This window comes from Anolis sagrei, chromosome Y, assembly GCF_037176765.1.
Source record: "Anolis sagrei isolate rAnoSag1 chromosome Y, rAnoSag1.mat, whole genome shotgun sequence".
NCBI lineage: Eukaryota > Metazoa > Chordata > Lepidosauria > Squamata > Dactyloidae > Anolis > Anolis sagrei.
Window position 1 is genome coordinate 36,097,665 of NC_090035.1, and position 25,000 is coordinate 36,122,664.

General features: G+C 42.4%; 1 pseudogene; it reads left to right on the forward strand.

Annotated features, from left to right (window-relative positions):
- Positions 1-22,517, forward strand: part of LOC137095218 (platelet-activating factor receptor-like) — a 39,951-nt pseudogene extending 17,434 nt beyond the window's left edge.
- The last annotated feature ends 2,483 nt before the right edge of the window (positions 22,518-25,000 follow it).

A 25,000-nucleotide genomic window follows, 5' to 3' on the forward strand; every position in this document is an offset into this window, starting at 1 on the left:
CGCACGACCACCATACGTGAAAGAAAGTCCCTTTCTTTCTTTTGCATCTCCAACAGGATCCTGTTTGTGAATTGTCCATTTTGGCTAGGAGGGCTGGAGTTATGTAGCATCTGTAGAACATTTTGTATACATTATCTCTAATTGAAGCTGCCACTGTTAATTTAAAGCCATTGTTCCACAGGTTTTCCCAGATGTCAAAATCTATGCTTCTCCCTAAATCTTTTGCCCATGAGATCATGGGGTTTTTAACACGATTATCTTCCAAATTATAGTGTAGAATATATTTGTATAATCTGGCTATTAATCCTTTTTCCCCTTTATCTAATATAGTTTCCAGATCTGATTTATACTTGATCCATCCAAATTTGCATACTGGTGGGGGATGGTGGTTTAATTTTGTCATTTGGGAGTTGCAGAGGCGGCCCTAGGTAATTTTCAACGATAAGCAAAAGTATTTTGGCGCCGCCCCGCCCCTCCCCCCCCCCCCAACCAATCACTGATATATATTTTCTGTTCATCGGTAGGAGTTCTGTGTGCCATATTTGGTTCAATTCCATCACTGGTGGAGTTCAGAATGTTCTTTGATTGTAGGTGAACAATACATCCCAGTAACTACAACTCGCGTATGTCAAGGTCTATTTTCCCCCAAGAGCGCCTCAAGAGTGCCCCTGGGCAAAATCAACTATACTGCAAATGCTTACTTTGTGTAATGGATTGAGCATTCAATGGCCTTGCTAACACCTCCCTAGGCAGGAAGCAACCAGTCTTTGAAGCTGCAAGGCCATTCAATGCTAATCAAGGTGGCCAATTGCAACATTTACACCTGCCTCAAGCAGACAACAGTTCTTTCTCCCACCCTGGAAATTCCACAGATATATAAATCTCACTTGTCTAATTTCTAACAGACCTCACAACCTCTGACAATGCCTGCCATTGATATGAGCAAAACGTCAGGAGATAATGCTTCTTAAACTTGGCCTTACACCCCAGAAAACTCACAGCAACCCACTGCTTACAGATTGGCTGTTGAATTATCTGCTCTAGAATCTTTCTTGGTATTGATGTAAGGAGACCAGGCAGAAATTGGTTGGGTTCTCTATTCCTCGTTTGCCTTTTTCCAGTCTGGTGGAACTTCTCCTGTTCTCCAGGAATTCTCAAGGCTGATTGCCATTGGTTCTGAAATTACTTGTCAGGACTTCTGCTATGCTCTGCAGAAAGAGGTGGTCAGAACCAGGATATTATATTGGCAACTTCTTCATAACACCAAACCATTAATGCTCTGATGAAGCATTAATGGATGAGGTGGGAACATACCACTGCTTCTTGATAAAAGCAGAAAGTCAGAGGTGTTTCTAGACAAAGTATCCTACCTGTCTACAGATCGCAGGTGCATCTGCTCCATTTCCTCCATTACCGCCCTAGGTAATTTTCAATGGTAAGCAAACAGTATTTTGGCGCCCCCCCCCCCAAAAAAACCCCCAATCACTGATATATATTTTCTGTTTGTTGTGGGAGTTTGATTGTATGCTCTTTGATTGTAGGTGAACTATACATCTCAGTGACTACAACTCACATATGTCAAGGACTATTTTTCCCCAAGAGCGCTTCAAGAGCGCCCCTGGGCAAAATCAACTATACTGCAAATGCTTACTTTGTGTAATGGGTTGAGCTGCCCCTGCCCCCAATAGTGGCAACATAGCCTCTCTTTATTCAACCCTCTTGGGTTCTGGCTTCATTTTAGTGCACTGTGTGGGTTTGTTACCGTAGATCTGGTTGACTTTGGCAGAACCTGAGCCCATCAAAATGCCAGGCTGTCTCCTTGAGTGTTTCTAAGATTTCCTAGAAAAGGAAAAAGAAGGAAAAGAGAATAAATGTCTAGGTTTGCTATAGTGAAAATAGAAGCTACCTGCAAATAATTTTCTACCCAATTGTTCTTTCAGAAGTGAAGTGATATGATTAAATACCTTTAAACACATTGGCCAGCCTATGTTTACGTTCTGACGGTTCCAAAGTAACCACTCTGTTTTCTTAAGGGCTCTCTTGACATTTCTGAGTAAGGGGCTGGCACGCCGCATGGAAACAGAACTTGTCTCCTCTTGCCTTTTTTGACCTGGGAAAAGGGAAATGAGAATACATGAAGCATTGTGGCTCGCTTCCTGTTTAATATTAAGCATTCAAAATAACCTTTTCCCACTATCTGGAAATAAACAGAGAAGTGTCACTTGTTTGGGAATGGGTGTTGTTGATTTTTCAGCTAATGGCAAACAGACTGCTGGATGATTCTCAGCAAAGAGAACATGACGTCCATGTGGCAATTATCCAGATGTTGAATGTGTAAACTAGCTCCCATATATACTCAAGTATAAGCCATCATTAGGTTAAATGTTTTTGAATATTTATATAAAACTGTAAGATAGGACTGTCCAACTCTGATTAAACAATTATTCTAACCTTCTTGAATGTAAATATGCTTGCGTATCCTTCCAATAATAATAGAGGAAAATAATAAATGTAATAATAATAATAATAATAAAGTAAAATAATGGAAATGCAATAATAACAGTAATAATAGAGTATAATAATAATAATAATAATAATAATAATAATAATAATAATAAAGTAAAATAATGAGTAATCTTGACTCAATTATAAGCCAAGGGGGAGTTTTTTAGCCTAAAAAAGGGCTGAAAAACTTGGCTTATACTCGAGTATATACAATATTTTGTGCTATGTCTAACCACATCTAAACTGTTAGTTGAATGTTACCTCAATGCAGACAATACTACAGCATTTTCTAGTGCACCTTGAAGGCAGTAGAGAGTTTTGGAGATGCTGGGCAAGGTCAGATGGCAATGCCTTCCTCTGCACCCAGGCACTGTGCAACTTCTGCTTATCCTTTCCTAAAGCTGCCCTGTCATTTTACCTTAGAACTGATTCTGTAAGCCAGTGTTTCTCAACCTTCCTAATACTGTGACTCCTTAATACAGTTCCTCTTGTTGTGGTAACCCCAAACCATAAAATTATTTCCGTTGCTACTTCATAACTGTAATTTTGCAACTGTTATAAATCGTAATATAAATATTTGATATGCAGGATGTATTTTCATTCAATGGACCAAATTTGGCACAAATACCCAATATGTCCAAATCTGAATACTGGTGGGGTTGGAAGGGGGATTGATTTTGTCATTTGGGATTTGTAGTTGCTGGGATTTATAGTTCTCCTACAATCAAAAGCCTATGGGCCAATGACATCGTAACCTGCAAAATGTTTGAATGCAAAAGCTATATAGAATATATCCTTGTAGCAACCCTAAGTTCTGACTAAAATGGTGTGTGGTAACCTGCACTATGCTTTGAACAAAGACCTTCTATTTCTGAGCTAGGCTATTTTCTGAGGTATCTTGCAGCTGACATTATTGCAATGTCAGCTGACATTATTGCAGCTGACATTATTGCATTATTGGTATCTTGCAGCTGACATTATTGGCAAAGGCAGAATTTGTCGTGGAGATAGAATTCGGTATCTCGGGATTGTGGTATCTCGGGAAAGCACCGGGATTGTGGCGCAGCTGGCTGAGTGTCAGCTGCATTAAGATCACTCTGACCAAAAGGTCATGAGTTCGAAGCCAGCCCGGGCTGGAGTGGGTGTCCAGCCATTGTGTAGCCCGTTGTCGACCTTTGCAACCCGAAAGACAGTTGCATCTGTCAAGTAGGAAAATAAGGCACCACCTTGTGTGGGAGGCTAAATTTAACTAATTTATGAGGCCATAAAGAAAAAAGACTCCGGGGAATGTGGAATGCGGAAGAACTTCATCGGTGTCGCTGATGGATGATGAAAAGCAGCAGCTCCCCTGGCGGCCAGAAAAAAGTTAAATAGCCTTGGTGTATTTGTGTGTTAAACGTTGTTTGTCAAAACTGGCATTGAATGTTTGCCATATATGTGTTGACTGTAATCCACTCTGAGTCCCCTGCGGGGTGAGAATGGCTGAATATAAGAACTGTAAATAAATAAATAAATAAATAAATCTCCATTTCAATTACTGCTTATGAGGAGATATTGGAAAAATAGATATTTATTGATTGATTTATACATAAAATTATATGTACCTTACAAACACTGAAATGCATAGAAAAATCTCTCTGTGTGTGTAAGAAACCCAAGCTGACAAGCAGGCTACATCTCAGGCACAGCCAAGAGGAAGGGGGGCATGCATTCCAGAAGAGAGATAAGCCTGTTGGAGAAGCCCGTGCTAGGACTAAGGAGCACCTCTGACAGGTCAGAGTGGGCCCCTTGATCGACGACTGCAAAATGCCTGCTCTTCAGCTACACAGAGACATGTTTTTGCATGATTGGAAGGGGAACCTGATATTCTTATGATGCTAAGGTGACGTAGGAATGATGATATTGTATGAAGATGTATGTACTAGTATGTTCTTTGTCTGCTTGATTCTGAAACCTATAAAAGGGCAGTCCGCACCTTGATCGGACGCTCTGGTTTTGCCTTTTGGGACACGAGTCCCACCAGAGTCGCCAGCTGGAAATAAAGCCGTATTTTCTATCTCCAGAAAGGATGTCTCTTGGTAAATATCTCTCCTTTCCTCAAAACCTATTTCCCTGCCATTACATTTTTGGCGAGCCAGCCAGGAGAGATGCAGGCAGGAGATTTGAGAGAAGTCAAGGGAGGGAGAAGCCAAGAGAGAGATTTTGAGATCGGGAACGCCTTCAGGAGTCAGCCAAGCCAGCGTCCAACCAACAACTGAACCCTACCAGCTGGGGTGTCTCTGTTTGATGCCAGGGCTCACTTGAAGCTTGGAGCAGGGTGGCTGCTCCTGACGGGGTACTTTCCTTTCACCAGAGGAGGCAGAAAACGATGGACAGGCAAGTATGAATGTGAAAAAAAGAACTTTTAGAAGAGTGCAGACGTCAGGACAGGTCATAGCTGTGTTTGCTAGTGACCAACCCAGGAGTAATTAACCTGGAAAAAAGGCAGTCCCGAGTAGACTTTTTGGGATTTTTGGGTGTGCCAGAAAGGGAAACCGACTGCCTAGAGAGAGAGAGAAAAAAAGGAAAAGGTTGGGAAAAGCCTAGGTACATTGTTGTATGATTGATTGTCTGTATGAGTGAATCAATGTTGTATGTTGTATGAAAGAGTTCAGATGCTGTGTGGCTAGGTCCCACATACCTTTTCCCTCTTTTGTGTATTAGTTGTCTGTTTATCTAAAACATATGCTGGTCATTCAGAAGCAAGCTTAAAGCCCTGCTAGGGTACATGTTAGCAGATTTTGAGAAAAGTTTTGAAAAACTAGATTTTGGGAAGGAATAAATGAGATCAAATCTCTTATCCTGTCCCACTCTTTTGACTAAGAAATGCCTCACCTCCCTACTCTACTGAGATGATGGGAGATCCACAGAAATTCCTGCAAATCCAGCCCTCCAGCCAGCAGCAGCAGCAAGAAGCCAGTATAGCCCTCCAACACCACGGTGTGCCTACATAGAAGATACCCAAATCTTTCCCCAACAGATGATGAGATAAGATGACTCAGATTCTATGTTGCCTGAGTCCACAGCCACTCATTCCCAATAGATGTAGCTGAGTGGTTGTGAATAGAGATTAAAAGGAGAAGATAAGCCGTGACAAATGAAGGCTCAAGCCATTTGCTTATCAGCGGCATTAAGGCAATGGAAAAGAGGGTGAAGCAGAGGGTGAAGTATGAGCCAGAAAAGAGGACAGCTTCTTGAGTCGAATCAAGGTCCGAACTGTAACAGAGTCAAGGACATTGAATGAGAAACTTCCCAGAGGATGAGAGGAAGAGAAAAAGGTTGCAAATAGGAAGACCCAGAGAGCTGCCCTTCTATCAAGAGTCACAGGAGTAGCAAGGGGAAGAGAAAAAAAATCATTGATTGGCCAAATGCCCCCAATGAAGAGGGCAAGAGGACTGTAGTCAGTCAAGAGTTCTAACCTTAGGATCCCAAAGAAGAAGAAAAAAACATTTTTAGTAGACATAAGAGCAGAAAAAATCGGTGGCACCATAACCCAGAAAGCCATAAAGCTCATGGGAGCCACTGGAGATCAATGCCTACATCCTTTCCTAAGAAAGAAAGAAAGAAAGAAAGAGGAAGAAAAAGTCAGCTAGCCACAAAAGAAGTTACCATCAGTTTTCTATATATGCCTAACTGCCCAGTTCAGTTGCTGGGAAGAGACTTGCTATGTAAACTAACAGCAAGATTATTCTTTCAGAAAATGAATTTGCTAAGATGGCTTTAGAGAAAATAACAAGGCTTTTGCACCTCACCTGCCACATGGTGGAGGCTGTTAGTAGTTAAAAAGGCTCAGAGAAAAATGAATAGGAGAAAGTTTGAAACTCCTGAGGTATGGGCAGAAAACAGCCCCCCGGAATGGCTAAAATGCATACTTCCAAAAATAGAACAGCTGATTCCAGGAGCCTGTCAGTCAGTCTGAAGAAACACTCCAATTCCTAGACCCAGCCGTGCAAAAAACTGAAGTCAAATACTTAGGATTCCAGACAAAAGAGGGTCAAAGAACTAAAAGCAAGCCATCTGCCAAATCTTAACCCCTAATACAAGGAAGCAAGTCAAATACAAGTCATAGGTGCAGCAAAGTTCTGTGAAATTTGGATCTCTATGAAGTAATTAGCAAAGGCTTGTGTCAAGTTACAAAGGGGGGGGGGGCGAAAGAGAGCCCTTGCAGTGGACACAAGAGTAAAATGCTGCCTTTCTGCAAATAAAAGTCTGCGCTGAGGACAGCACCCTGAAGTAACAAAATCCTTCACTTGTTATGTTGCTGGGAAGGAAGATGTAGCGACAGGCATTTAACTCAAACCATAGACTGTTAGAACTCAAAGGAACCAATTGTTGAGCACCTCAAGAATGCAAAAACATCAGGCATTGTTATGTGCAAATCCTTAAAGGTTCAGCAATGCGCTGCTTTTAAACTTGCTACCCTCCTGCAAAAGGAGCATCATAGCTGTATTGAAAAATGGACATAATATATACCAGTTGTCCTGACTTAGCTGATGTTCCATTACAAGAAGTTCAGCTTACTATATACACTGATACAAAGCATGTACTTTCAGTACTACATGTCCATGGTGAACTTTACAAAAAGAAAAAGGACTTTTAACTGCAGCATGCCAACCAGTCAAACATTCAGAAAAAGATATTGCATTTCTTAGAAGCTGTATGGGTCCCAAAAGCATTTGGTTATAGTGCACAAAAGAGACTTCAACCAGGGCAGGATCCTTTAGCCAGAAATAAACCAGAAGGCAGATGCAGCTTCCAAGAAGCAGATGCCATGTCCCTCCAGGTGGCTATCCTACTTCGTTTGCCCAATCCCTGTGTGCAGCCCACCTATAATTAAGAAGAACAGCAATGGGCCCAGGACAATGGTGCAATATACTTAGCTAACTCTATTGGTTGGTGTAAAGAAATCTACCTTTAAGACGACAAGGCCGAGGCCTGAATGACAGTGGCTGTCATCTTGGAACACAGGCAAAAGCAGGAGGAGGAGTCAAGCCGACTCCCGATTGGTGGGAGCAATTAGGGGAGGAGTCGGTTGAGAGAGGGAAATAAGCTGTCAGCTCTTGACAGAGGGGGAGAAGTGTCTTGACATCAGACACAGAAGGATGAGATTTTAAGATAGGAAGCTACAGTAGGAATCTGACAGGGAAAGAAAGTTTTTAAAGTGAGCCTTAAGATTAGGGAATAAGCAGCAGACAAGGGCTAAGGTTACTGTATTGAGAGGATCAGTAACAGAAAGACTTGTCTGATTATACTGAGGAAAAGTATAAGAGAGCTTATTAGCCCTGTGGGGAAGACAGACAGGAGTCTGTTCTCCAAGTGTTACTGTTTCTAAAGATAGAGCAGTGTGTTTAAGGAATCTCACAGTTGATGAAAGCTTTACTGTCAGTGGAACTACTTGTTTAAGTAACTAAGTCTCTACAACTGAATTACGCTTCTGTACCGCTCATTATATGAGTCGATGTTTGTTTAAAGTTTAATAAACCTTTCATAGTTCACTTTTAACTGGTGTATGCCTCAGTCTATCCATCTCCTCAGAACTAAGTCTGTCAAACCCTTTAAAGTCCAGTCATCCAGTGAAGAAGCAATAGAAGAACCAAGAGCCCAAACACACCTTACCTATAACACATTCACACCTTTGGTTCCTCAGGCCAATAAAAGCTGAGGTGGTGGCAGTCATACCTACCAAGCAACATCGGTCATTGACATATTTAACATAGGGTCAGCCTCAAATTACGTTACAGCGGTGACCAGTCGCGGGATACGCGACTTAAAGGCTAAATCCAGTAGGGTGGTGTGATTTTGTGAGGTAAAAGTTTTAGCCAAAGCATTTCTGAAGAAATTTTACCTCAGAAACTGCCTAAGTACACCATTATACAGCACTATGGCGCCTCCAAAACAAAAGAAAGCTCCAGTTGTTCACACACAAGGAGAGGAACAGGAGGAGGCTGTAAGGGAGACTGAGACTGAAGAAAGAGGAGAAAGCCGGGAAATAGTGGCTACCTCTTTACAAATTGAAAAGTTAAGGCTTGAGATGGAGTTGAGAAAGATGGAATTTCGAGCCAGAGAGAATGAGAGACAACGTGAGGCTGAGAGAGAAAGGGAAAAGTTACAGTTAGGGTCTGAGAGGGAAAAAGATGCAGCTTGAGGCTGAGAGAGAAAGAGAAAGAATGGAATTTGAGGCTAGAGAAAGAGAGAATGAAAGACAGCTAGAAGCTGAGAGGATGAAACATGAGGAAAGGATGATGGAGTTAAAAGTGAGAGATAGACAACCCACATCCAACCCTAGTACAATCCCTGCTGAACCCGTAGCTTCCTATGTAAAACACTTTCCCAAATATACAAAGGGGGATTGTGTAGAGAGTTTCCTCGCTAGTTTTGAGCGAGCGTGTGCAGATTTTGGGGTGCCTGAGGAAAAAAGAATGGCACACTTAAGACCATTGATCTGTGGCGAACTGAGTGAAGTTTATGCTAACTTGCCACCTCAAGAATGGTCTAACTACTCTGTCTTTAAAGAGAGAGTGAAGGTTCGGTTTGGTCTAACCCCAGAACAAAGCCAAAAGACCTTCAGAGAGATTAAGAGGAAGCCTGGGGAGACATTTTCCCAAGTAGGGGCTAGGATTGAAAAAGCTCTAATACGATGGCTAGAGGGTAGTAAGGTGACCACCTTTGAGGCTTTGAGAGACCTGATCTGTCTGGAACAGTTCTATAAACTGGTCCCAGCACAGTTACAATGGTTCATTAAGGATAAGAAGATCCAGACAGTGGCCGAGTGTGCTTCAGTTTTGGACGGGATGGAGGGAGACTTTGAAATGGTCCCCCCAATGTTCAAAAAGCAGAAGGAGTGGGTTCCGAAGGGCAGAACTGACAAGGAGGGTCAGGGAGCCAAGCAAGGGGATGCCATCTCTAAGTCTGTGCCACGTAGGATCGTATGTTTCCTGTGTAACCAGGAGGGACATGTTAAAGCCTCATGCCCAAAGCTATCTAAGGAGAGAGCTGGAAGCCTGCCAAAATTTGTTAAAGTAGTCAAAAAGACTCAACCACAAGATGAAGAACCTACTCCTGAGGGAGAGCCCATCAAAATAATGAGGGTTTGGAGTATGGACCGTGGTGTGAGCAAGGAATACTTGGAAGAGGTCCAAGTTAATGACCAAAAGCTAATGGGACTGAGGGACACAGGCGCTGACGTGTCTTTGGTGCGCCCTCATGTAGTTGAAAAGGAACAGATAGTGCCAGGAAAGAAGTGGACACTAAAAGGAATAAATGGTCCCAGCTTTGAGGTAGATGTGGCAGAAATCCCAGTCAAATACAAAGATTTCTGTGGGAGATGGAGAGTAGGGATCCTGTCAGACTTGGAGGTCCCTGTGTTAATAACATACGCTGAAGATCAATGCTGTGACTAGAAGCCAGGCAGAAAGAGCGGGAATTTCTGAGGAAGGAAAATTCACCTCAGAAATAGCTTCAAGCTCAGAATGTAACAACGCAGAAGAGTTCCTTGTAATATTGCCATCTGAGTTCCTGAGGAAACAGCAACAGGCTGAAGATTTAAAGGGCCTGTGGGAATCAGTACAAACTGAAGGGACTGAACCCACTGAAACAGAACCAGTTATCTTTAGAAATATAGATAACAAGTTGTTCAGGATGGTGAGACATCAAAAGGGCCCAAAAGGTTGAGAGAGGGAAATAAGCTGTCAGCTCTTGACAGAGGGGGAGAAGTGTCTTGACATCAGACACAGAAGGATGAGATTTTAAGATAGGAAGCTACAGTAGGAATCTGACAGGGAAAGGAAGTTTTTAAAGTGAGCCTTAAGATTAGGGAATAAGCAGCAGACAAGGGCTAAGGTTACTGTATTGAGAGGATCAGTAACAGAAAGACTTGTCTGATTATACTGAGGAAAAGTATAAGAGAGCTTATTAGCCCTGTGGGGAAGACAGACAGGAGTCTGTTCTCCAAGTGTTACTGTTTCTAAAGATAGAGCAGTGTGTTTAAGGAATCTCACAGTTGATGAAAGCTTTACTGTCAGTGGAACTATTTGTTTAAGTAACTAAGTCTCTACTACTGAATTATGCTTCTGTACCGCTCATTATATGAGTTGATGTTTGTTTAAAGTTTAATAAACCTTTCATAGTTCACTTTTAACTGGTGTATGCCTCAGTCTATCCATCTCCTCAGAACTAAGTCTGTCAAACCCTTTAAAGTCCAGTCATTTAGTGAAGAAGCAATAGAAGAACCAAGAGCCCAAACACACCTTACCTATAACACATTCACACCTTTGGTTCCTCAGGCCAATAAAAGCTGAGGTGGTGGCAGTCATACCTACCAAGCAACATCGGTCATTGACATATTTAACATAGGGTCAGCCTCAAATTACGTTACAGTTGGTGAGCTTTTCCAGATGAAGAATAATTGTCCCCAGAACCATGGCATGAGAGGTAGTAAAAGGAACTCCTGAGTCATTTCAGGAAAATGGCACTAGCTAAGCTCTTCGAAAGACAGTTAAACATAGATTGTCTTCACATTCCTTGACAATGGCAGCTTCAGCTAGGTGTCATACCTGTGCCAAAAACACTCAGTGTCAGGGGCAACGCCAGCCCCCAGGTATCCAGCATTGTGTAAATGCATTCCCACCAGAACCATTAAACTGTCTTCTTTTGCAATGTTGTATGAGAGGTCCCGCTTTCATTCCCAAGGTCAAAAGGAGAATAGCATGAAGGGCCCAGGCAAAGAGACAGGAAATGGTTGCTTTGGGAAAATGCTGTAAGAGTTAAGGCAAATGCTTACTGAGTTCAGGACACACACACACCTGACCCCTAATGTTTGTTTAAGCCAGGGGATGAAGTGTGGGTTAAAGAGTGGTAATGAGAAACTTTGCAATTCAAATGAAAAGGTCTCTATGTGGTGATTTTTACATCACCTAGTGCAGTTAAGGTAGCAGGAATTAAACCTTGCTCCCTTGGAGTAGAATTAAGCAAACTGCTCCCAGTTAGCAAGCTATTCTAGATCCAAAACACCCACTAAAGCTTAAAAATTAACCAGAGATTGTGGCTGTACTAACCAATGGGAAAAGGTGACAGAAAGAAGATTCAGACTAGACATTACTGCAAGACAACCTGGAAGCTCTTGCCCTGCGTACTGTCAGATCTGCACCTGCTGTAGGATGAGAAGATTGGGCTAGACACTGCAGCTTATTCCATACCTGGAAGCGATTAAGCTCAACGCACTGTCAGACCCACAACTGGAGAGGAAAGAAGACGGAGCTAGGCCTTACCGTAACCCAGGGAAGGTTACTTTACGTACGGCCAGATTCCAGAAGAATGAGAACTTTGTGGGTGATATATGTGTTTATTTATGTGTCAATTTTGTGAATTGGTAACTGGTTCAATAAGCATGCAAAATGTATGTTTGATCAATAATGGGAGAAATGCTAACTTGGGATATATGAGCATTATGAGTCAATTGTAAAATTTTCTTTTCTGTCTGCTTTGATTAATTAGGAAGTTATAGTTTGGTTATAAGAGCAAAAAGTCAGACCAATGAGTCTTAAATCCTCCTAGTCTTTTCAATGGTTGCAACATAGATTAATACAGGTTCTGAAAACACCCCCTGGTAAATGCTTTTGAATAAAGGAAGGAAATTATTCTCAAAATAGAAGTTAAGTAGGGGCATATTGACTTTTGTTTGTTTATCTATTTACTGACAATACGTCAATAAGCCCCTAAAGGGGGGAATTGATGAGGAGATATTGGAAAAATAGATATTGATTGATTGATTTATACATAAAATTATATGTACCTTACAAACACTGAAATGCATAGAAAAATCTCTCTCTGTGTGTAAGAAACCCAAGCTGACAAGCAGGCTACATCTCAGGCACAGCCAAGAGGAAGGGGGGCATGCATTCCAAAAGAGAGATAAGCCTGTTGGAGAAGCCCGTGTTAGGACTAAGGAGCACCTCTGACAGGTCAGAGTGGGCCCCTTGATCGATGACTGCAAAATGCCTGCTCTTCAGCTAGACACAGAGACATGTTTTTGCATGTTTGGAAGGGGAACCTGATATTCTTATGATGCTAAGGTGACGTAGGAATGATGATATTGTATGAAGATGTATGTACTAGTATGTTCTTTGTCTGCTTGATTCTGAAACCTATAAAAGGGTAGTCCGCACCTTGATCGGACGCTCTGGTTTTGCCTTTTGGGACACGAGTCCCACCAGAGTCGCCAGCTGGAAATAAAGCCGTATATTCTATCTCCAGAAAGGATGTCTCTTGGTAAATATCTCTCCTTTCCTCAAAACCTATTTCCCTGCCATTACACTGCAGTGGTTCCCAACCTGTGGTCCTAGGACCACCAGTGGTCCGCAAGAATGAAAATATGGTCCATGGCTTCACCATTACTACACTATTGCCTCAAAACCATGCAGCAACGAGAGCAACTGGTCTCACGAAACACTCTTATAGTGTTGAGGCAACAGGGATATGGCGAGGGTAGAGGTTGATTGCCCACGAAAGTTTACTACTACCCAGAGGGAGCCCTAGGTAATTTTCAATAGTACGCAAACAGTATTTTGGTGCCCCCCCCCCCCACCAATCACAGATATATATTTTCTGTTCGTCGTGGGAGTTCTGTGCGCCATATTTGGTTCAATTCCATCATTGGTGGAGTTCAGAATGCTCTTTGATTGTAGGTGAACTATACATCCCAGTAACTACAACTTGCATATGTCAAGGTGTATTTTCACCCAAGAGCGCCCCTGGGCAAAATCAACTATGCCTCAAATGCTTAATTTGTGTAATGGGTTGAGGCGCCCCTGCTTCTACCACACCAGCTCTAGGAGCCTCCAGTGGTGCAACAGGTTAAACACTTGTGCCGGCAGGACTGCTGACTGACAGGTGAGCAATTCAAATCCAGGGAGAGAGGGTTGAGCTCCCTTTATCAGCTCCAGCTCCCCATGCGGGGACATGAGAGAAGCCTCTCACAAGGATGGTAAAACATCAAACATCTTGGCATCCCCTGTGCAACATTCTTGCAGACAGCCAATTCTCTCACACCAGAAGTGACTTGTAGTTTCTCAAGTCACTCCTGACACACACACACAAATCAGCTCTAGATTATTAAATATGGTGTTCTGTGGGCAAGCAGATGGCGACTACTGGATGGCATATGTTCAGTATCAGAAACTAGAGCTGATGTGGTCTATCCAATGCAGTTTTCTGAATTAGCACCCCAAATAACCAAACCAAATCTAAAGTTCACCAAAAACTGATCCGTAACACTTTTGGTACTAATGTTGGAGAGTGGTCCCTGGTCAAAAAAAGGTTGGGAACCACTGGATTACTACAATGTGCTCTACATGGGGTTGCCCTTGCAGAGTTTATGAAAACACCATGTGGCAGACAAGCTCCTTTTCAGTTACATTTTCCAGATCATGTAATGATGGTCTTATATGGTACATCACATCAACTGCACTTGTTCAACTGCCCAATTCAAACAGCTGGTGCTTATCTCACTGAGCTTGAGAACCTGCCAGGCATCCTACTCACTAAACTCATTTGGGAAAGGTTCTCCTAAGTAAGCGTGTATAGGGATTGCAGCTCAAAAAAACGGTTTTTAGAAAAAGAGTTGTATTTCATAAAATGCAAGCAGTCTTTTTGGTCACTTAAAAAGAGGAAACTTGAACAAATCCAGTTGTGTTACTCCACTTAACCTTTCTCTGCAGATTTCTTACTTCCTCAAATTAAAAACAGTTAAGGTCTTTCTCTGGTTTAGGAAGTACCAGTGAAATTGCAGAGGATGAAACCTTGAAAAAAGCAAATGGCATGTTTTGTCCAGCAAGATGGCCCAAGGGGAGCACTGAGTGGAAAGCAGGAGGAGCAGAAATGGACATGGTGCCTGTTCCGTCTCCCAGGAGACTGGTTTGTATTGCTTTTTTTTGGTTGCTTGAAGTGGCTGCCCCTTGCCTTTCTCTTAGAAGCTGCTGCAGCCTTGCAGGCCTGGAGTTTGCAGCCAAAGGCTGGAAAAAGCCAGTCTGCAGACTCTTTGCAGTGATTGGCCTAGGGAGCAGCTCTTTGGGCCCGCTCCTGCTCCCAGGGAAGGACTTCCATTTTGGAGTCCTCCCTGGCTGTTTAGTTCTGAAGAAGGAATCTGGTGTGCTGGAGGCCAAAAAAGGTAGCTCCGACAAACCACCGCAAAAACAATTGAGGTAGTATAGTAAGACAAGCTTAATTGAGATATGTTTAATTGAGTTATAGAATTGAGATAAGTTTAATTGAGAATAAAGAATTGGGAATTAGAGAAGACAATTGAGATAGAAGCTAAATTGAGTCATAGATAGAATAGATTTCGGTTTTATAGAGTTTATAGGGAGAGAGACTGCATTGCTTTTCTCCAAGGCTAGTCTGGAGCCTAGATAGATAGGGAAAGATTGGTTCTTTCTAAAGATAAAGGCTCTGGATTAGGGTGAAGGATTCTTGGACCCTTAGCCACTTGGAAAAGGCCTACTCAGTAACTGGTGGAGAAGAGAAAGAAGGAATATCTATTTGGTTTTATCTATTAACTGTTTGATTGCAACTTTGAAAGAACTGTACCAAGTCTGCAAAACTTTGAAATAAATATCCTTTTTGATGTTCAGAACTTGCAATAGACTCAGTTGCTGATTATGTCAATCATCTCAAAAAAAGCCCCAGCAGTTTGCCCAGACATAGGGACCAGCACATCATAGTTTTGTTTTTTAAAAGCGTCTGGGTGGAACGGCACAGCGCCATTGTTAATTAGTCATTTCCCCAGGGAAACTCACCACAGTCTTTCTCTGCAAATATTAAAATGAAAGCCATAATTTTCTTGTTTTGAAAAAAAAAAACCTCTAGCTCACCTTTTATCTTCCATGTCCTGTTGAAATTGTTGCTACTAAGAGGTTGCAACGTACTTTATCTAAGTTGTTGTAAGGATCAATGTTGTTTGTGCTATAACTTTAAGTTGCTGTAAGGTTCAAGGTTGTTTGTGCTACAGCTGTTTCAGTTAATTAAAGAGTTAATTGAGAGTGTTATGTTCATGTGTATAAAGATAGCTACTGTGTGTTTAGTTCTTTGTCATTGTGCGTTTATGCTATCGTGCATCTATGCCTCTGTGCCGTTCTGATTTGTGTAAGCCGGGGACTATGCTGCAGATGTCCTGCGAAGACACAGCCATGAGAAGAGGACAAGGATTCCTGCTTATCTCAGCTGAGTAGTGATATCTCTCAGAAGATATTGTTTCATGTTACTTTTGTGGAAACAGTAATCCTGTTACTTTGTTTTTGTATGCTGCCAATACTACAATATTTTTCTTTTCTACTTTAAGCCGAAGTCTCGTGTGTTTTTCTTTTATGAGCCAATTCATCACACACACAGTTAACTGGGCTAGAGTCAATCTGCATGCTACTCATGCTAACGCATAACAGAAATGATGTGAATAGAATGTATTTCAAAGAAAACATGTAGCAGAAAAGCATGGACCAGATATTAGAGCAGTGGTTCCCAGTGGATTTGACGAGGAACCACTTGACCAAGGCCACTTAGACCAGGGACCACTCTCATATTAGTACCAAAAGGGTTACAAATCAGTTTTTGGTCAACTTTAGATTTGATTTGGTTATTTGGGATGCTGATTCAGAAAATTGCATTGGATAGCTCACATCAGCTCTAGCTTCTGATACTGAAGGGGACGTGGTTTTAAAAAGGGATTTTTCAGAGATCTTCCCAATGCCCATTTGTCATGATTTACTGCCATACTGGCCTATTTCTGCAGTAGGCCTATGTTCACAGAAAATGCTGATTATTTGAGAAATCAGTGCTCCAAAGAAGAAGTTACTATTAAAGGATAACAGTATATCCGGACAAAACAGCTAGCTGTTGGCTAGATAAAACTCCCCAAGCTTCCGGGTCGCTCTGAAGCCATGTTTGCAACAGACTAACAGATAAGATACAGTCATGGTCAGAGACTATATCGAGGATAGTTTCGACGGTGTGGTGAATGAATTAGAACCAGACATCCTGAGGAGTGAGGTTGAATGGGCCTTAAGAAGCATTGCTAACAACAAGGCAGCAGGAGACGACGGGATCCCAGCTGAACTGTTTAAAATCTTAAAAGATGATGCTGTCAAGGTGATGCATGCCATATGCCAGCAAATATGGAAAACACAAGAATGGCCATCAGACTGGAAAAAATCAACTTATATCCCCATACCAAAAAAGGGAAATGCGAAAGACTGCTCAAACTTCCGTACAGTGGCCCTGATTTCTCATGCCAGTAAGGTAATGCTCAAGATCCTGCAAGGAAGACTCCAGCAATACATGGAGCGAGAGTTGCCAGATGTTCAAGCTGGGTTTAGAAAAGGCAGAGGAACGAGAGACCAGATATCTGCTGGATAATGGAGAAAGGCAGGGAGTTTCAGAAAAACATCTATTTCTGCTTCATTGACTACTCTAAAGCCTTTGACTGTGTGGATCATAATAAATTGTGGCAAGTTCTTGGTGGGATGGGCATACCAAGCCACCTTGTCGCTCTCCTGAGGGATCTGTACAAGGACCAAGTAGCAACAGTCAGAACTGACCAAGGAAAAACAGACTGGTTCAAGATTGGGAAAGGCGTACGGCAAGGCTGCATACTCTCACCCAACCTTTTTAACTTGTATGCAGAACACATCATGCGATGTGCGGGGCTTGATGAATGCAAAGCTGGGGTGAAAATTGCTGGAAGAAACATTAACAACCTCAGATATGCAGATGACACCACTCTGATGGCCGAAAGCGAGGAGGAGCTGAGGAGCCTTCTAAACAAGGTGAAAGAAGAAAGCGCAAAAGCTGGGTTGCAGCTAAACTTAAAAAAAACCAGGATTATGGTAACAAGAATGATTGACAACTGGGAAATAGAGGGAGAAAACGTGGAGGCCGTGACAGACTTTGTATTTCTAGGCGCAAAGATTACTGCAGATGCAGACTGTAGCCAGGAAATCAGAAGATGCTTACTTCTTGGGAGGAGAGCAATGTCCAGTCTTGATAAAATAGTAAAGAGTAGAGACATCGGACTGGCAACAAAGATCCGCCTAGTCAAAGCCATGGTATTCCCTGTAGTAACCTACGGATGTGAGAGCTGGACCTTAGGGAAGGCTGAGCGAAGGAAGATAGATGCTTTTGAGCTGTGGTGCTGGAGGAAAGTTCTGAGAGTGCCTTGGACTGCGAGAAGATCCAACAGTCCATCCTCCAGGAAATAAAGCCAGACTGCTCATTGGAGGGAAGGATATTAGAGACAAAGTTGACATCATGAGGAGACAGCAAAGCCTAGAGAAGACAATTATGCAGGGGAAAGTAGAAGGTAAAAGGAAGAGGGGCCGACCAAGGGCAAGATGGATGGATGGCATCCTTGAAGTGACTGGACTGACCTTGAAGGAGCTGGGGGTGGTGATGGCTGACAGGGAGCTCTGGCGTGGGCTGGTCCATGAGGTCACGAAGAGTCGGAGAAGACTGAACGAATGAACAGCAACAACATGGTCAGAGAACAATAGACCATAGTTATGTTATAGTTGTGCCATTGTTAGGATCCCACGTGTGCTATAATGTCAATCAAAATCATAAACAACAAATGAACAACTGCATAACTAACTTAGACCAATGAAATGATTTGTCTTTGGGAACCAATGAAAATGAATATTCCATTTACTATAAATGCTCTGCAGCCCCATTGGGGGTTGCGACAAACCCTTTGATTGCATCCCTGTATGCTTGTTTGTCATTATTGCTATGGCCACGCAATAATAAATAGTTTTTTTTGCATTTTAAAAGATTCAACTTTCGTGGTGTCCATCCTTGCCCTCTTTAATGGACTCGTACCTTTGCTGGCTAGGCCGTAGCCTTCTAAGTCAGTAAGCCGGCCTCCATGTTAGTGAGGGAATACAATGAGAGTCAGATTAGCAGAGGGGAGGAGCTTAGCTATCCCAGGATTGGCTAGGACAGATGGGAGGAACTGGAGTTGTGAGTTTAAAAAAGGCAGGCAGCTTCTGACAGAGAGGGAGATTGTATTTTTGATCTGAAGGGAGTGGGTGGATTTCTAGTGAGCTGAAGTTTTCCTGAGGGAGAGGTTTTGAAGGCAGGTGTGGCTATAGAGAGTGGCCTGGAGGGTCGATAGCCACCTGTGAACTGGTGTGGGTGGAAACACACTAGTTGTTTTTACTCTCTAAGGACAGGGTATTCTAGGGAAGCTATATACTCTGAGGGGACAGACAGGATTGGTCTGTCAGAGGGAATTTGCTCACGTTGAAGAAAAGATACCCAGTTGGGGAGTCCAGCAAGCTTGTTAGGACTCAGAAACCATTTGAGAAGATTGTGCTGTGATAACCATATACGCTTGTGTAACTCTAAAAAGAATTTAGTTGTTTGTTCCAGTATATTAATAAACTTTGTTCTAGTTCAACTTTCAATAGAGTCTCCACATTGATTCATTCCATTAGGTCTGTTCCAGTAATTTCTAACATCTTTTTACCTCAGACACTGTAAAGTGTATTAAAGGAAGGGCTGGGGAACAACAAGCTTTACCTCAGGCATAACATCAAGATAAATTCTCAAATCTATTTGAGTGGTGGCAGTAATTCTACCAATACACATTCACGTTTCCTCAACACACATTGAGCTTTGTGACAGGATTGTGTTGGTGTCCAGTTGGAGCCTTAGAAAATAAAATCTTTTACTCTGATCCTTCAAATTGGTGGCCAGCTGTGAGCAATATAACAGCTGAAGGAACGTGTGGGTGTGGGTGGGTGGGTGTGCTAGGGAATATATTAGTTAAGTATTATTCCCCTGGGCCCTGGCCTCGTTACATTTGGTGGCAGTGGTGGGATTGAAAGGTTCCCCCCTGTCACACATGTGTTAAGGGACCCCTCGTTCCTTAACTCTCATTACACCCTCCCTATTGGAAAGGGGGCTTCTGCCTTTTTGAGAAATATTCTGGTTTCGTTGCTCCTACAATACAGAACATATGTCATCCAGTAGTTGCCATCTGCTCACCCACAGAAAACCATATTTAACAACCCTTGGCACTATAAGAGGGTTTCATGAGAACAGTTGCTCTCCTTGCAACAGTGTAGTAATGGTGAGGCCATGGACCATATTTTTGTTCTTGTGGACCACTGGTGGTCCATGGACCATGGTTTGGGAACCACTGTGTTAGAGACTACATGAGCTGAGGGATTTATGGACTTCCAGATGTTTATATTTGCTGCTCCCATCTTCCTTCATAATTCACTATAGGTGCCATGGTTTCTATCGAAGCAAGTAATAGTCCTGCTATATTCTGTGGGAGTCAGGCCTCATATAGATTGTATTCAGTTCTAGGCAACTCCTTCGGCTGGCACAGGCATATTCCATCTAATTCTTTCAATTGGATGTGCAGGGGACAGAACCCGAAAGAAATATTCCACATTATGCTTTCCGGTCCCAATTCAAGGTGCAGGTTATTACCTATAAAGCCCTAAACGGTTCGGGACCTCCTTATCTCTGTGATTGCATCTTCCCCTATGAAACAGTGCGTACCTTGAGATCGTCCAGGAAGGCACTGCTCTCTCTCCCTCCACCGTCTCAAACATGGTTGGTGAGGATGAGGGAGAAGGCCTTCTCGGTGGTGGCCCCTCAGCTCTGGAACTCTCTCTATTTGTAATTTTTGGGCTTATCCCCTGTAAGCCACTCTGAGTCCCCTTGGGGAGATGGTTGGCGGGGTATAAAAATAAAGTTGTTGTTGTTATTATTATTATTATTATTATTATTATTATTACTATATTCCACCACATATTAACTATTTCTTTTCTTCTTTTCAGAATACGAAACAAAGTCCACACTAAAAAACCACGATGACCACTGTAGCCATGGTCAAAAATGTCAACGGTGAAAATATCTCATCTGCTGCTATTAAAACTGTGCCATGCCACGAGGATTCTGAGTTCAGATACACCCTGTTTACTATAGCATCATCTTCATTCTGGGCTTTGTTGCTAACATATATGTACTGTGGCTTTTCACTTGTGTTTATGCTACAAAGAAACTGAATGAAATCAAAATATTCATGGTGAATTTGACAACGGCGGACCTCCTCTTCCTGGCCACGTTGCCAATGTGGATTGTGTATTACCACCACAGAGGAGATTGGATCATGTTCCCCTTTTTGTGCAATGTGGCTGGTTACTTTTTCTTTGTGAACATGTACTGCTCTGTTGCCTTTCTGGGAGTCATAACGTACAATCGCTTCCAAGCAGTCACAAGACCCATATCAACGGCTCAGTCCAGCTCACGAAGAAGGAGCATCTATGTGACTGTAGCTATCTGGCTCCTGATAGCAGGGCCATCTATGTACTTCCTCTATGATGGTGGCCCTATCAAGGAGGGGAATTTTACTCGCTGTTTTGAGCGCTATGACACCCAAACTAATACTACTCCTGTTTTTATCTTTCATGTAATCATTTATGTTTGTTTCTTTATCACTTTTTAAATTGTCCTGGTGTGCAGTGCTTGTATTATCTGGGCATTACTCTCCCAACCACTGCAAGAGCGGAAGAGCAGCGTCAGGCAACGCGCTCTCTGGCTGGTGTGCACAGTCTTGACTGTCTTCATTCTTCACTTTGTACCTCATCACATTGTGGATTTACCATGGACCCTGATGGTTCTGGGCAAATGGGAGATCAAACGATTGCTGAATGATATACACCAAGTGACTCTCTTCCTCCTGGGTGCCAACTGTCTTCTGGATCCTATCATCTACTGCTTTCTCACCAAAAAATTTAGGAAGCACCTTTCTGAGAATTTGAAAACCATAAAGGACAGCCACAAGTGTTCCAGGCAAACAACTGAGACAGGAGTAGACAGGATGATGCCTTTGCAAGAATGCCCTCACATCTTAATGAAGTCTTAAGTGGTAGAGGCCTATGGTTTTGTATTGTACTTACATAAACTCCAAGATCAGGATGGTGGCAGGCAAAAGCTTTCCACATTTCAACACATGTCTGGCAGATAAGTTGACCTTTCTAGCATGCCTCTGCTACAATTTCAGGAATAGAATGATTAAGACTGATTAAGCATCCTATTTCCAAAAGAAGACGGAATAACCCATGAAAATTTAGCTTGCTATTGTTGTGAAATGAAATGACTAGAACTCTTTTATGGTATCTTTCTAAAAAGTTCATTGTCCTGTAGCTAATTTACAATTCTTCTTTGACTGGAGAGGGCAAAGAGTCCCTGCCAATCACTGGAGTAGTGGAAAACAGTACTATGGTAGAAGAGGCATGGGCAAACTTTTTACCTTGGGGGCCTGCATGGCAGGCCGGAGTGGGGTGGCCAGACCAGTGGGGTGGCCAGACCAGTGGGGTGGCCAGCCCCCTCCCTGCCCTTTCCTCTATTTCTCTTCTCTCTCGGAGACAAAAAATTAAGGAGAGACAGAAAATGTTTGGACCCCAAAAGGGTTAGCCTTGGTCAGGATGAGATGGTGGATGGGAGAGAAAAAAGTGTATCCATCAGATCCTGTATTGCCTACTCCTGATATAGAATCCTAGAGCTGGAAGAGACCCGCAAAGACCATCCAATCCAACCCCCTGCCACCAAGAAGGCACAATCAAGGCACTCCCTATAGACAGCCTCTGTGGAAAAAGTCTTCTGAGGAGACTCCGTCACACTCCGAGGCAGCCTATGCCACTCTCCAACAGCTCTTAATCTCAGGAAGTTCTTCCTAATCTTTTCCCCTGCCATTTGAAGCCAATGCTCCCTTGTGTCCTCATCCCTAGAGCAGTAGAAAATCAGTTTTCCCCCTCCCTCTTCAATGGAACACTGTTTGAGATCTTGGAACATGGCTCTCATGTTCTCCCTTCTCTTCTCCCAGCTAAACATCTTCCAAGAGGAAAGGAGGAAGGAAAAAGAGAAGGAGGGAAGTAAGAAAGGGAGGAAGAGGAGGATGGATGGATGATGGAAGGGAGGGAGGGAGGGAGGGAGGGCAAACTTGAGTCACAGGGGTTGAGGTGAGAAAGCCAGTACAGGAAGTCTCTGCTGTCATTCAACAGAAACTAGCTGTGTTATGATAGCCCCGCACTATGGTGGAAAATAATAAAATCTATATACCTATCGCCTGGTCATTCTTTTTATGAACAAAAATATCAGCTCTAGGACTACTATAGCTAACCTAAACTGTCTGCAATAAGAATGTCTGTAAATGTTTTGGTGTAAGGAACACGGGTGGGAATATTTGCAGGAATACATCCAAGATGGGGATTGGCTAAATGCAGGTTTGGGACTATGTGTGGACTTCCTCCAGAATTCCAAGACCACCTAAACAAAAAAGGTGACTTGCCTCTCTGTGACGCCTCTAAGTGAAGCAGTTGAGTGGGTGTGATACAGTCACGGGGTGCTATTTCAACAGCAACACCCCGACTAGCATGTCAAGGGTGGCTGTTGAAATAGCACCCCGTGACTATCTCATACCCACTACTTACTTACCAGTTTGGGTACCCCGCATTGCCCAGGTTATTTGAAAAAGTATTTTTTTAATTGTACAAAATACATAAGGTTGTAGGTGAACTACAACACACATCATGCCAGGTTAATTCCCAAAAACTCCACCAGTACTTCAAGTTTGTTATATTGGGCAAGTTTGCTCTAGATGCATCATTGAGATATAAGATGGGAACACTACTACCTGCAGAAATATAACTAATCCTATTTCACATCTTGGAGTTCACAAGCACAAAAATATTTTATTTATAGCTCAGAATTCTTTCCCTATCATAATATCTCATGGAATGTAGCCCTCATGAGACCCTTGGTAACTGGGAAACTCTGATGTATAGGAAAATTAATAGGGGTATCAGACAAAAAACAGGAACAAGTTGGAGATCATACAAACAATTTGGTCCTCTGACTGTGGTGCTAAACAGTCTCTTTCTCTATCTGTCTCCAACTATTCTTTTGAGTTTTGCATAAACAAGTGCTTTTAAGTCCACATTTTATTCTTTTGAGTGTTTTCAAAGAAGATACAAGATACAACAGCAACACCCTTGCCAGCATGTCAAAAGTTGCTGTTGAAATAGCACCCGTGACTTTCACACCCACTATTTACTTACCAGCTTGGGTAAGTAAATAGTTTTGCCCAAGTTATTTGAAAAATTATTTTTAATTGTACAAAATACATAAAGTTGTGGGCAGTTTGCTCTTGCTCAAACTGCCCACAGGAAAATGACAATGCATGATGATCAGCGAACCAGAAGAGGGCAGTGGAGAAAAACAAAATTACAGGAAAGGGAGGGCACAGAGAAAGTAACAGATGTTTGACTGCTTGGGCAACAGGGCTTAATATAGTAGGCTGGATGGTGCTCCCTGTCGGCTGTCACCACCCCTAGGTCCTTCAAGGTTAAGCCAGTCACTTCAAGGATTCCATCCATCCAACTTGCCCTTGATCGGCCCCTCTTCCTTTTTCCTTCTATTTTCCACTGCATAATTGTCTTCTCTAAGCTTTCCTGTCTTCTCATTATGTGGCCAAAATACTTCATCTTTGCCTCAACTATCCTTCCCTCCAATGAGTCGGACTTTACTTCCTGAAGTATGGACTGGTTGGATCTTCTTGTGGTCCAAAGCACTCTCAGAACTTTCCTCCAACAACACGGTTCAAAAGCATCTAACTTCCCTCGCTCAGCCTTCCTATGGTCCAGCTTTCACATCTGTAGATTACTATGGGGAATACCATTGCTTTTACTATGCGGATCTTCATTGCCTTTGTTGTTTGTTGTTTACGTTGGAAAATTGTTGCATGAGGCTACCTCTAAGGTTCCAGTGGTCTGTGTGGCAGAACCAATCTCTACTTCAAACACTGGAAAAAAGATTGTGAAGTTGTCCATTATATTTCCAAATTACAGGTCAAAAGAGGTTTTGTTTTTGCTCTTATATAAATTGTTTTGATTTGACTTTTTTTGGAAGAAAATAAATGTTCTACATAAATACAGAACAAACCCTGATATTTATTAAGAATACATTGCAATTCCATTCAAATCAAATGAAGATAGCTGTATTACATTTCATGTGTATATTGCTCTAAAGCAGAACTAAGTAGCCGGGAAAACTGACTCAGATTTAATTAGGTTCTGATTTTATTAAGCAGAAAGTAGGTTTAATGGACACAAGCAAGACAAGTCTCTGAGAGAACAGGTTTATGATTGGGCTGTAACACAGCAGAATCATACCCCTCCTCTTTCAAAACTAAGTAGGAAAACAGTTCTAGATTTTTAAAAACCTGAATTCCAGACAAGAATAAATCAGGGCCAGCTGACACCTCCCAACAAAGGATTCCACCAGGCAGCAAGCACCCAGGCCTTGAACTTGCAGTTCACTAAATGCTAATCATGGTGGCAAATTGCAACATTCACATGTACTTCTAGCAGACAAGAGTTCTTTCCCCCACCTTGGA